Here is a 12,518-nt window from a genome sequence, read left to right on the forward strand (position 1 = left end):
GATTTCTTTAAACTCATGAATAATTCCTATTTTGGGAAAACAATGGAAAATGTCCGTAAGAGGTTAAATATGGAGTTAGTTTGTAACAACAATCGGAGACTTTCCAAATTAATTTCAAAACCTAATTTCTTAGACAGAACAATCTTTTCAAATGACTTGGTAGCCGTTCACCTGTCAAAAACAAGGGTAAAATTCAATAAACCAATTTATATCGGTTTAGCTGTGCTAGAACTAAGTAAAAAATTGATGTATAGGTATCATTACCAAACCTTTGCGAAAGTTTTTGGATTCGAAAACATGCAATTAAACTACCAAGATACCGATAGTTTTGTGTATACAATTAAATGTCATGATGTGTATAATTTAATGAAAGAAAACCCTGAGATTTTTGATTTTAGCAATTACCCTGAAACCCATCCTTGCTTTTCATTAGCAAGAAAATCACAGGTTGGACTTATGAAAGATGAATATGGTGCAATTGTATTGCGAAAATTCTTAGGATTAAGAAGTAAATTGTATTCAATATTAACTGCAGAATTCTCATGTACAAAAAGAGCTAAAGGTGTAAAGAAATCCGTAGTTCAAAAAGAAATAGATTTTTCAGATTTTGAAAATACTCTGTTTAATAATGTAACACAATATAGGAGTATGCATTTGTTTAGAAGTTTTAAACATATTTTGTATACTTGTAATTTAAGTAAAGTAGCACTATCATCATTTGATGATAAAAGGTTTGTAATGAATGATAATATACACACATTACCTCATGGTCATTTTTCAATAAAAAATGATCGTAAAAGAAAACAAGCCATTCATAATGAACTCAAAGTAAAAAGAATGAAAATTAATTGATTTATAGTTCTTGTTACTGTTAATGATAATATTATTGCACATATAGTTTAACATGTTGTTGTTAAAAGTTTTTTTCTTTTTCAGATAAAATCGTTTTTGTCGTAAAAATGAGCAAATTTAACTTTTTTGATACCGATTGTTTTATCACCCAATTAAAATAAACGTTATTATAGTTACATAATTATACATAGACTCATCTTCTTCTATTTACAGAAAATGCGGTGACAGTTAAAGTAATGCGAGTTCCCGGTCATCCAATTTATGAGGAGATAATCACCATCCCAAAGTACCACTCTGATGGATGTTCGGGCGTAGATCTACACGCCCACCTACCCGGCCCACTTAATCGGTTGCGCTTGTATCCGAATAACTACACATTAGTGCCTACGGGTATCGCTGTGGCCATCCCATACGGGTATGAAGGACAGATACGTCCACGTTCCGGCTTAGCTCTATTGAATGGGATCACCGTCCTAAATTCCCCGGGGACAATTGACTCCGACTTTCGAGGCCAAATTATGGTATTATTGGTCAACTTCAGTGCCACTATGTATGAAATTGTTGATAATGAGCGTATCGCTCAACTTGTAGTCAGTAAAGTAAACAGAATACGGTGGCAAAAGGTCTCATCCTTAAAGAAAACTAAACGTGGGGGTAATGGGTGGGGATCAACCGGTAGCGCTGGGGGCTCAACAGATTCCGATCCTCAGATTGATTTAACTTCAGATGCTAAGTCCGATTCAACTCTAGAGGAAGTTATAGTCATAGACTGAACAAGGCATACCTGCACGATTTTTATATTTGTTTTATAAATAAAACAAATCATATACTCTAAATAAACAAAAAAAAAATATATATAAATTAGTAATGTCAATAACTTATATTAATATTGAGAAAAATCATTTAATTAATTTCATATTCACACGAATTGCTTGTTTTCTTGATTGAAATTGTTATCAAAACACCTGTTCATATCAAACACCATGTTGTATCTGTAATATCTAAGAATGGTATGTATTGCATTCTATTGTATTTTATATTAATGTTGAATAAAATTAAAATTACTAACACCAAACTGTATTTATCTATTTACCCTATTCCCTATAAACTATGTTAATATGATTAAGATATTTCAGTCTTCATACGACAGCTCGTGGTAACGGACTGCTACTATAAATTGTGATCCAAATGGATAATATTATATATAATGATGTGCAAGCATATGAATATAATAATTTTAGTAGACAGAAAAAACGTGTGAACTTTTCAAACCTTTGCACTAAATACATTCCTGGTAAAAAGCGATTTTGTGGCAACTATTGTCATCAAAAGAATCAAATTTACAACCGAAGATGTTGGAGACATAAAAAAACTAATAGTGCTTCACTTCCTCCAATTATAATTTTAATGATAGTTTCAGATAAAATTTATAATAAAAACATGTGGACTGATTTTCTAGTTTCATGTGATAAGCACAATGTTCCTCTTGAGCTATTAATATATAATGAACATATGTACAAAGGAACAGTAAGAAACAGTTATAATTTTATATCTAGATTTCGTCCAATAGCTAAAGTTTATTCCAAAAAATATTTAATAGCTTCTTTAAAAAATGCACATGGTAGCATTACTTACGCAAACGTATATTACGATATGTTAAATTATGTTACTAAAATTCCACAAGTGCACAAATGTTTTGTTATAACTGAAACAAGTATACCTATCCGATCACCAATTACGCTTTATAGGACTGCAATAGCAATTAAAAACTGCGCACTTGATATAAGCTATAATGTAAAATATTCTAACAAAATACCTCATTCTCTTCCACTTAAGGCGAGAGGAAAACGTTTTGAACTTGTTAATAATAGAGCTCAGTGCATGTATTCTATTTCTTTTTTAAAAAATGCCTTGCCATGTCTTAAGCTGTATAGTAAGTATTTTGGAATCATAGATGGTATCCATGGGTATGAAATTATTAACCCAGATCTTTTAAAAGAATGGGAAGGTTATACTGCGGCAATGCTTGATGAATTTTGGTTACTGAATTCGTATATCATCCATCTTTACTTTAATAATAAGCTATATCCAATGAAATATATTAAAACTAATGTAGAATCAGAACTTCCTGAAATGGATCGGTTGATTGTTGCAGACATTCCAGAGTGGAGAAATAACATTCCTAGATCTACTCGGTTCTATTCATTTAAAAACCCCAACTGTTTAAAAATGTTTGATGATTATAGTAAAAGATATTATATTGGATTAGCTAAAGATGGGAAAATAAAGTTTGCTAATAATTTTTGTACATCTTTAAACAATATAATTAAATATCTGAGAATGACAAAACAAAACGTTCTTTTTTTAGATCAGTGATGATAAGATAGTAGAATTCATTTTATCATAATGTAATATATAACTTATCATCAGTTACCATTAAACCTTTAAAGAGTAATGAAGTTGAGCATTGATAAATTTGGAGGTTATTTAGGTTATACAAGTAAAGATAGGTTACCTCCTGGGCTTCCAGGTGTAGGGTATAATTTGACACCTTCCAACGACTATGACATTGGTAAGAAACGTCTTACGAATATTGGTCTAGCAATAGATTCTAATGATGCTGTGAACATAGATTATGTTAAATCAAATTGTCTCATTTTAGAAAAAAATGAAGTTAACTTAAGAAAAAGGAAGTTGGCTGATGTAGCTGATCCAGAATTGGATACTGATGCGGTAAACAAACAATATTTAAAAAATAGGATTAACAAGGGTTTGGAAAATTGTGTCACATTTAATATTGTAACAAATACAATTAACTGTAGGAATAGTAGAATAACGAATGTATCTAACCCTATCAGTGAAAATGACGCTATTACATTAAGATACCTAAAATCGCATTGTTTAGAACATGAAAATGGTCATTTTAATGCAAAAAAATTTAAAATTACAAATATTGCTGAGCCGGAGGAATCGACCGATGCAGTTACAAAACAGTTTACTGAAAAATATACGACTCAACAAATAAATGATAAATGTCTAATATTTGGTGTTGATGAGATTGATTGTAAAAACTATAAGCTAAATAACTTCAAGATTGTGAATATTCCAACAAATAGTTTTCATGCAATTAACAAATTATACTTTGATAAGGAGATTCTAAACTTTGATAATATCATTAGTGGGAAACTCCAATCGTTTATAAAACTAGAAAAAGGTGAAGTAAATTTAAAAAATTATAAGGTTATTATAAATGGTGCTGAAAATGAAGAATCACCAGTTAATCTGAAACAAGTTAATTTATTATTAGGAAAGTATATTTTTATCAATGATAAGAATGAAATAAATATAAATAATGTATACCTACGGAACGTTAAAAAACCTATAGAAACACATGATGCTGCAAATAAGGAGTATGTAGATCAAGCTGTACGAAGTAATAATACAACCTTAGTTAATGTTATAATTAAGGATTTACTAACAGGTTTTGTAAAGCCAGATGAGAATAACGTTATTGATTTAAAAAAATTTAATATAAAACTAGTTGTTAATATGAGTGATAATGATAATTCACCTGTAATTAATAGACAGTTTACTGCTTTTAAAAACAGAATAGCTTCAGAAATGTCTAGAATAGATGAAAAGCTCAATGTATTCTACCCTTCGCCAACATCACGTGCGAGATCGGGAGATAAAACTGGTAAGCCATTATCAGATGTGATTAATTTGATGGCTAATGAGTTAACTAATTTAAGATCTGAAATAAGAAAATTAAAAGAATCTAAATCGACTGAAGATGATGATAAGGATGATTTTTGGGATAGGGTGAATAAATTGGATAGTAAGTAAAAACTGTTTATCAGTATGGTCTTAGACTTCAAGCGAGGAGGTGGTCTGCTAAACAAATTAATTAATAGTCTACCATTTGAATCTCATATACCCGGCTATCGGTTTTGTGGTCCAGGGACTAAATTGGAAAAACGTTTAAAAAGAGGTGATGTAGGTATTAACCCACTAGACAATTACTGTAAGGATCACGATATTGCTTATGCTGAGAGTAAGGATTTGAAAAGTAGACATACAGCTGATAGGATATTAGCAGAGAGAGCTTGGACGCGAGTATCGGCTCCAGACGCTAAGGCAGGTGAAAAGGTTGCTGCGTACGCAGTTACGAACGCGATGAAAGCAAAGGTAAAACTAGGTGCGGGAATGAAAAGAGTGAAAAAAAATACAACTAATGGTAAAAAAACTAAAATAGTTAAAGGTATGAAGAAAAAAGGTTTGAAGGTACAAAAGAAAAAACATCTTCGAGATGCTATAAGAGCAGCTAAAAACGTCCTCAAGAAAAGCAAGAGCAAAGAGTTAAAAGTGTTAGTACCTGCAGTTTTAAAAGCCGCAAGAAAAGCAGTTAAGGGTAATAAAAAAGATAATATAAAAAAACCCAGGATTATTCCAATTCCAAAGTCTGGAGGAGCTCTACCATTTCTATTACCACTATTTGCAGGATTGTCTGCAGTAGGAAGTCTAGCTGGAGGAGCAGCTTCCGTATATAAAGCTATCAATGAAGTGAGACGTGCAAAAAAGGAAAATGTAAATGATGTTAAAATTCATAAAGGTAAGGGGTTGTACTTAAGACCTTACAAGCAAGGAATGGGAATTTTTTTAGACCAAACGCACTAAATAACTTTGACATTGAGAAATATGCCAAAATATTAAAAATCCCAAATTTTAGAGGTGTGTTCGCAAAAGACAATCTGCCTACGTCTCCGTGGGAAAAAGAAGCAGTTATAATTAACTTGGACAACGATGATGGACCTGGGACCCATTGGGTTGCTCTACGCAAAACTGGACTACAAGTTAAATACTATGATAGTTTTGGAAATTTAAAACCTCCATTAGAAGTAATCAAGTATTTAAAAAATTGTGTAATATTGTATAATTATAACAGAGAACAAAACTATAATACTGAAATTTGTGGTCATTTATGTTTAAAATTTCTTTGCGAATATAAGTAAATATTACTAATTAATTGTGTTAGTGTTTATTAGTTCCTCAACCCGATAACATGTCAAACCTATTTGTATTAACTGGAAAAGGTCCCATTTTAAGTTGTGAAATTTTCCCAAAAATTGAATTAAAAAGTGAACATGAATATGTTTTAGGATTAATTAATTTTGAAACCTTTAATTCCATCCCAAATGTTGAAGAGGGGTGTAATAAGTTTTATTATATCGACAATGAAGGATCTCAAGTTGGTATAAAAATACCTACAGGTTCATATGAAATTGCGGATTTACAAAAGTATTTAAGAAAAATATTTAATGATAAAAGAGGTGAAACCGAAACAGACATTGAAGGTGCATCCTCCAGTTTTAAAAGTGCTTATAATATAAAACATAATGTTCTCATTACAATACAGTCAAACAATAATACCTTAAAAAGTGAAATAAAATGTTCAAAGGATATTGATTTTACTCCTTCCGACTCGATTGGACCTTTACTAGGTTTCAAAAATAGAAAGTTGAGCAAATTTCAAAGTCATATTTCAGATGAGACTGTTAACATCCTTAAGGTTAATACTATAAATCTCGAATTAAATATAGTAACATCCTCATTCGTAAATGGGAAACCGAGTCACGTGATTCATACATTTTTCCCCACTGTGCCACCCGGTTTTAAAATTGTTGAAACACCTGCTAATATTATCTACCTCCCAATTAATACAAGGTCAATTGACCATTTATCTCTTAAAATAACAGATCAAAACGGAAAACCTATCAATTTCCGTGACGAGAGCATCACAGTAACACTACATCTCAAAAGCTTGTAACCATGCCGATGATCTATCTCCCCATCAAAAACACGTCTTACATGAAGATTGGTGGCATTACTACACCAGCCTCCGTGAAGAAAGGTTCTCCACCGAAACAAGGTTCTCTTACTAAGATCAACAAAGAATTTTTACTCTCATTAGGATTTAAGATAAAAAATGGCTGGTAATATATTACAAGGAAAAGAAAAAATTTATTTTGATGAATCAATAAATAAAATTGAAATTCACTCTCATCAGCCTTATGCTAATTCGTCATTTAAAAATAATGATGAAATTAGAATACCAATTCAACACCAGGATATATATACATATCCTTGTAATAGTACACTTTATATTGAAGGTGAAGTTACGGCTACAAATACTAAATTTATAAATAATGGATTTTTATTTTTATTTGATGAGATAAGATATGAAATTGGTGGTGTGGAAATCGATAGAGTAAAAAATGTTGGAATAACAAGCACGATGAAAGGTTACCTTTCATTTAGTGAAAGTGATGTGAAAATGTTAACTAATGCAGGTTGGACTAATGAAAAGGATGGTTTATTATCTCTTAAAGAAGATACTCAAAAACGTGGTACATACTACTTTAATGTTTGTATTCCTTTAAAAACACTATTAGGATTTGCTGAGGACTATAATAAAATTATATTAAATGTAAAACAAGAACTCATTTTAATAAGATCGAGGACGGATCTTAATGCCATATTTGGAACAACCACCACTACAGGTGCTGGTACTACAGCTACAAGCGTCGAACCCAATGCAGATATAAATATTAAGAAGATTCAATGGCGAGTGCCTTATGTGTATCCATCAGACAGCGAAAAGATTTCTTTGCTAAAAGTTATAGACAAAAATCAATCGGTCTATGTTAATTTTAGAACGTGGGAACTTTATGAATACCCCTTATTACCCGAATCGACCAGACACACATGGAGTGTAAAAACATCAACCCAATTGGAAAAACCTAGATATGTTATATTAGCATTTCAGACAGACCGTTCAAGCAATATTAAAAAACACATGAGTCGCTTTGATATATGTGATATTTCAAATGTAAAACTTTATTTGAATTCGGAATGTTACCCATATGATGATATGAATTTAGATCCGTCAAAAAACCATCTAGCAATTCTTTATGAAATGTATATCAAATTTCAAGAAAACTACTATTTTAAAAAGGGTGAGCCACTATTTTCATTTAATGACTATATCAATTATGCTCCCTTAGTAGTTATTGATTGTACAAGGCAGAATGAGTCTATTAAGTCCGGCCCTGTTGACATAAGGTTGGAATTTGAATCAAAAAATACAATGCCGGCAAACACAACAGCTTATTGTATGATCCTCCATGATAGAGTTATAGAATATAACCCAATGACAAGTATTGTTAAAAGATTGGTTTAGGAAGTGTTTAGGAAGTCATACCGTTTAAGGTTAAAGGGTCAACAGGTTATGAGCTCATAGATCATCATGATTAACTCGTAAGGTCATCAGGTCACGGGTATAAAAACAACAATTTTCTTCCATTAGCTCATTTCTACTTTAGTCGTCAACAAGATGTCAGACAGAAAGGTCATTTGTGATATTCAAGGTTTTCGTGGTTTCCGAAATGAATTCATCATAAAGGAAGCAGCATTTCTCTCTTCTTCTGGAAGCAAGGTGCAGTCGCTGGTTTTCAAGCCTCCATACCCTCTCACAGCTCTACCTGAAACACAGCAAAAGGTTGCATCATGGGTAAAACACTTTTACCACGGAATGGATTGGAATGATGGATACGTCCCATACCATGAAATGAAGAACGTTTTTAATAAGATTTTCGAAAACTATGACTCTATTTATGTTAAAGGGTCGGAAAAACTAAGTGTTATTAAAGGTATTTTAACGGACCAGAATAAACACGTTTTTGATATGGACACAATCTTTTGTCCTCGAATTAACGAATTAAAAAAACAAACACGTTTCAGAAAATGCTTTTATCACATGCAAAAAACAGATCAGTGTGCTAGTGAAAATGTTCGATTGCTTCTACACTGGTATACGGATAATATTTTGAAAAAGTCCGCACTTTTACAAACCGAAGAAAGTGTCATAAGAAAAATTGGTGAAATAATTGGTAAATTCAATAAACGTGATGAATATGGGAATCCATCATTGACAAATCTGCACATACCAGAAATATCATATCTCCCAAAAGAGTACATAGTCCATCATGTCTCACTGCCCGACCTCCAGTATGTGTGGGACTTTCTTCCGAGCTGCACGAAGAATAAACTGAAGGATCTCATCTATTGTACCGGTCACCATAATCAGCCCAAAGACGCGGACCACATTGACGGACCACCACCGAAGAAGGAGCATTGCCAACTATGTATGCAGCAGAACTAGAACTTTTTATCTCCGGAGATCCACATATTACTCAGCATTTTAATGGGATATTTGACGCAAGAGTAAATCTACATCGTTTCATCAAATATCCGAGTTCATATATTTTTAATACTGGAAATTATTGGGTTGCAGTATTTATTGACCAATTTCATCACGGGGAATATTTTGATAGCTACGGCCTACCTCCTCCTTACAAGATCTTTTTGTTTCTTGAACACTTTTGCACGAAATGGGATTATAACCATGTGAGAGTGCAAAGTGAGTTTTCCAATATTTCCGGAAAATGTGTATTATTATACTTGAAACTCCGCTCATCAAATCAAGAAACTGGCGACTTCATTTACAAACTTAACCACCATACCGAAGAAGATAAAGACATTTATATTGAAAATTTGTTTTTTAATAGTTTTGGTAGTTCAAAAATAAACTCTGTAAAACTTGCTATGGAAAAAATGAAATTGTTATATTGTAGAATGGAAAACAGGACCATGTGGAAATAAAGTGTTTTGATTATATCCTCTTCTTTCATTTATACCTTACTATTGTTAAGTTAGCATAAGTTAGTATTTTTAATGCATTATCATCATTTCGTAACAAGACTTCAAGCTAGAAGGTTGCCATAACTTACAAATTTGAAAATGAAAATATTAAAACAAAAACAAAAAATTAATATTGAAAGTTTTGATTGGAAACATACATCTTCCAGACAAAGGCATAGTAATCTCCTCCCTAACTCTATTAGGTGTTTAATTGCAGGGCCATCATCCTGTGGTAAAACTGCAGTATTATTAAGTCTGGTTACTGACCCAAACGGGTTAAGGTTTGAAAATATTTACATCTATTCAAAATCATTATATCAACCAAAATATAAATTTTTAGAAAATGTTTTAAATAAAGTTAAAGGTGTTGGCTATTATAAATATTCAGAAAACGAGGAAGTAATTAAACCATGTGATGCTAAGAAAAACTCAATATTCATATTTGATGACATAATATGTGATAAGCAAAACAATGTAAGTGCTTTTTTAGTATGGGTCGACATAAAGATGTTGACTGTTTTTATCTTTGCCAATCATACACCCGAGTGCCAAAACAGTTAATAAGAGATAATGCAAATATGCTAATTATTTTTAAGCAAGATAGTAACAACCTCAAACATATTTTTAACAATCATGTTAACCCAGACATGACATTTGAGGAATTTCAAAAAATGTGTCAAAACTGTTGGAAAGAAAAATATGGCTTTCTTGTTATCGATAAGGAAAGTGATTTAAAAAATGGGAGGTATCGTAATGGTTTTGATAAATTTATTATAATAGAATAAAAGTGAGAATATCAAACAGTTTACATTCATCTCTAGATGAGTATGGACATCAAGAGGGAGTTAATTAAAACCAGCAATGCTGTTAGAAAAAAATATTTAGCTTTAAAAAGGGGTACCATCAATGATGAAGAAATATTTAAAAAGAAATTCAAACCAATTGTTGAACCAATTACAGAAATTGTAAAAGATATCAAAGAAAAAAATAAAAAAAGAAAATTGAGAAAAGCATTTTTAAAAACAAAAAAGGATGATGGTGAAACTGATTATTTGTTACCACCGGACAACCAAGAAGATGCTGACAAGGAAAGTTTAGCTCACAGTGTCGAACAAATATCAGAGGAATCAGAGTCTGAAAGTGAAAGTAATGAATCATTTAATGATTATTTAGAAAAATCTACTAAGAATGTGAAAAATGAGATAGATCATACATACGGAGTCTATTTAGGAGAAGATGGTAAATGGATGATTGGTAACAGTAAAATCAGATATTCTCCATCAGATAATATCATAAAAATTAATAACTCAAGTTTTAAACCTACTAAAGGATTGTTAGAATTGATGTTTAAAAAGAAACCGAATAAATCACTTATCACGAAAAATGATTTGGACTCTTATAAAGAAATTTTGATGCTCACAAATGCTCACTTAGTCAAATACACCGATGGTGAGAGGATTCAAGCAACAAACACATTGAAATATCGAAATTATATAAAAAGCTTATTCAAAAGAGGAAGTGGTTTAAAAACACCATACATAAAACTTGATAGTTATCCATGCGCTCCAGACTATGTCCATTATAATAATGTAAATGAAATAGTAGAAAGATTGCGAATATTAAAAGCATCTGAGGCAGCTGGTAATAACAGTCATAATAACGAAATAGTTAATATTATTTCAGAACTTAAAGATAGTGGAGTTATATATTAAGTAAGATGGGTGTTAAGGAAGATATTGCAAATGAACTACACAAACCAGTGAGAAAAAACTTTATTAGACGTAAAGTAGTTGTAAAGGGATATGATAATCATTGGCAATGTGATTTAATTGATATGACTAAATATGCTAAATTTAACAAAGGCTTCAAATACATCCTTACAATAATTGATGTATTTTCTAAATATGCCTGGTCAAAACCATTAAAAACCAAAACAGGAAAGGAAATTACTTTAGCTATGGAAGAGGTTTTTAAACAGGGTAGATTTCCAAAAAATATTCAGTCTGACTTAGGAACTGAATTTTATAATGATATATTCAAAAAATTAATGATAAAATATAAAATAAATCATTATTCTACATTTAGCAATTTAAAAGCTAGTGTGGTTGAGCGTTTTAACCGCACTTTAAAGAATATAATGTGGAAACAATTTACAATAAATGGTAATTACAACTGGATCAATATACTTCAAACATTGATGAAGTTCTACAATACAAAAAAACACTCTACCATCAAAATGAAACCTTGTGATGTTACGAAAAAGCATGAAAGTGAATTACTTCAAACAGTTTACTCGTACGATCGGTCAAAGCTTAAAAGCAAACAAAAATTTGATATTGATGATTTTGTACGAATAAGCAAGTATAAAAGTGAATTTGCAAAAGGGTATACTCCAAACTATTCAACTGAAATATTCCGTATCATTCAAGTACAACCAACAGATCCCATCACTTACAAACTTGTGGATGCAGAAAATCAACCAATATCTGGAGGATTCTATCAAGAGGAGTTAACAAAGGTGAAACATAGTGATACATACCTGGTCGAAAAAGTCATCAAGAAAAAAGACAATAAGGTTCTTGTAAAGTGGTTAGGTTTTCCGTCCAGTAAAAACTCATGGATAAGTAAAGATGATGTTATTTAAAATTAAACATTGTAATACAATTTTAAATACTAAATAAATAATACTTTATACTTTTAAAGTTTGTTTTTACTAACACCCATATATTCTTTTATCGTAACCAATATTTTGCATGTAAAAAAATAAACTATATTAATTTACTCACCTTTATATATTGTGGAATCGAACCCGGGCCGCCAGTTTGGAAGCCTGAAGCGATGACCACTGCACCACCCCGCCGAGAGTTTTAGCATATCCATAAAAAACTATTAAATTACTTTTTGAT

This window comes from Macrosteles quadrilineatus, unplaced genomic scaffold, assembly GCF_028750875.1.
Source record: "Macrosteles quadrilineatus isolate MER2022 unplaced genomic scaffold, UCM_ALF_1.0 Scaffold_2__2_contigs__length_208266976, whole genome shotgun sequence".
Classification (NCBI taxonomy): Eukaryota; Metazoa; Arthropoda; class Insecta; order Hemiptera; family Cicadellidae; genus Macrosteles; species Macrosteles quadrilineatus.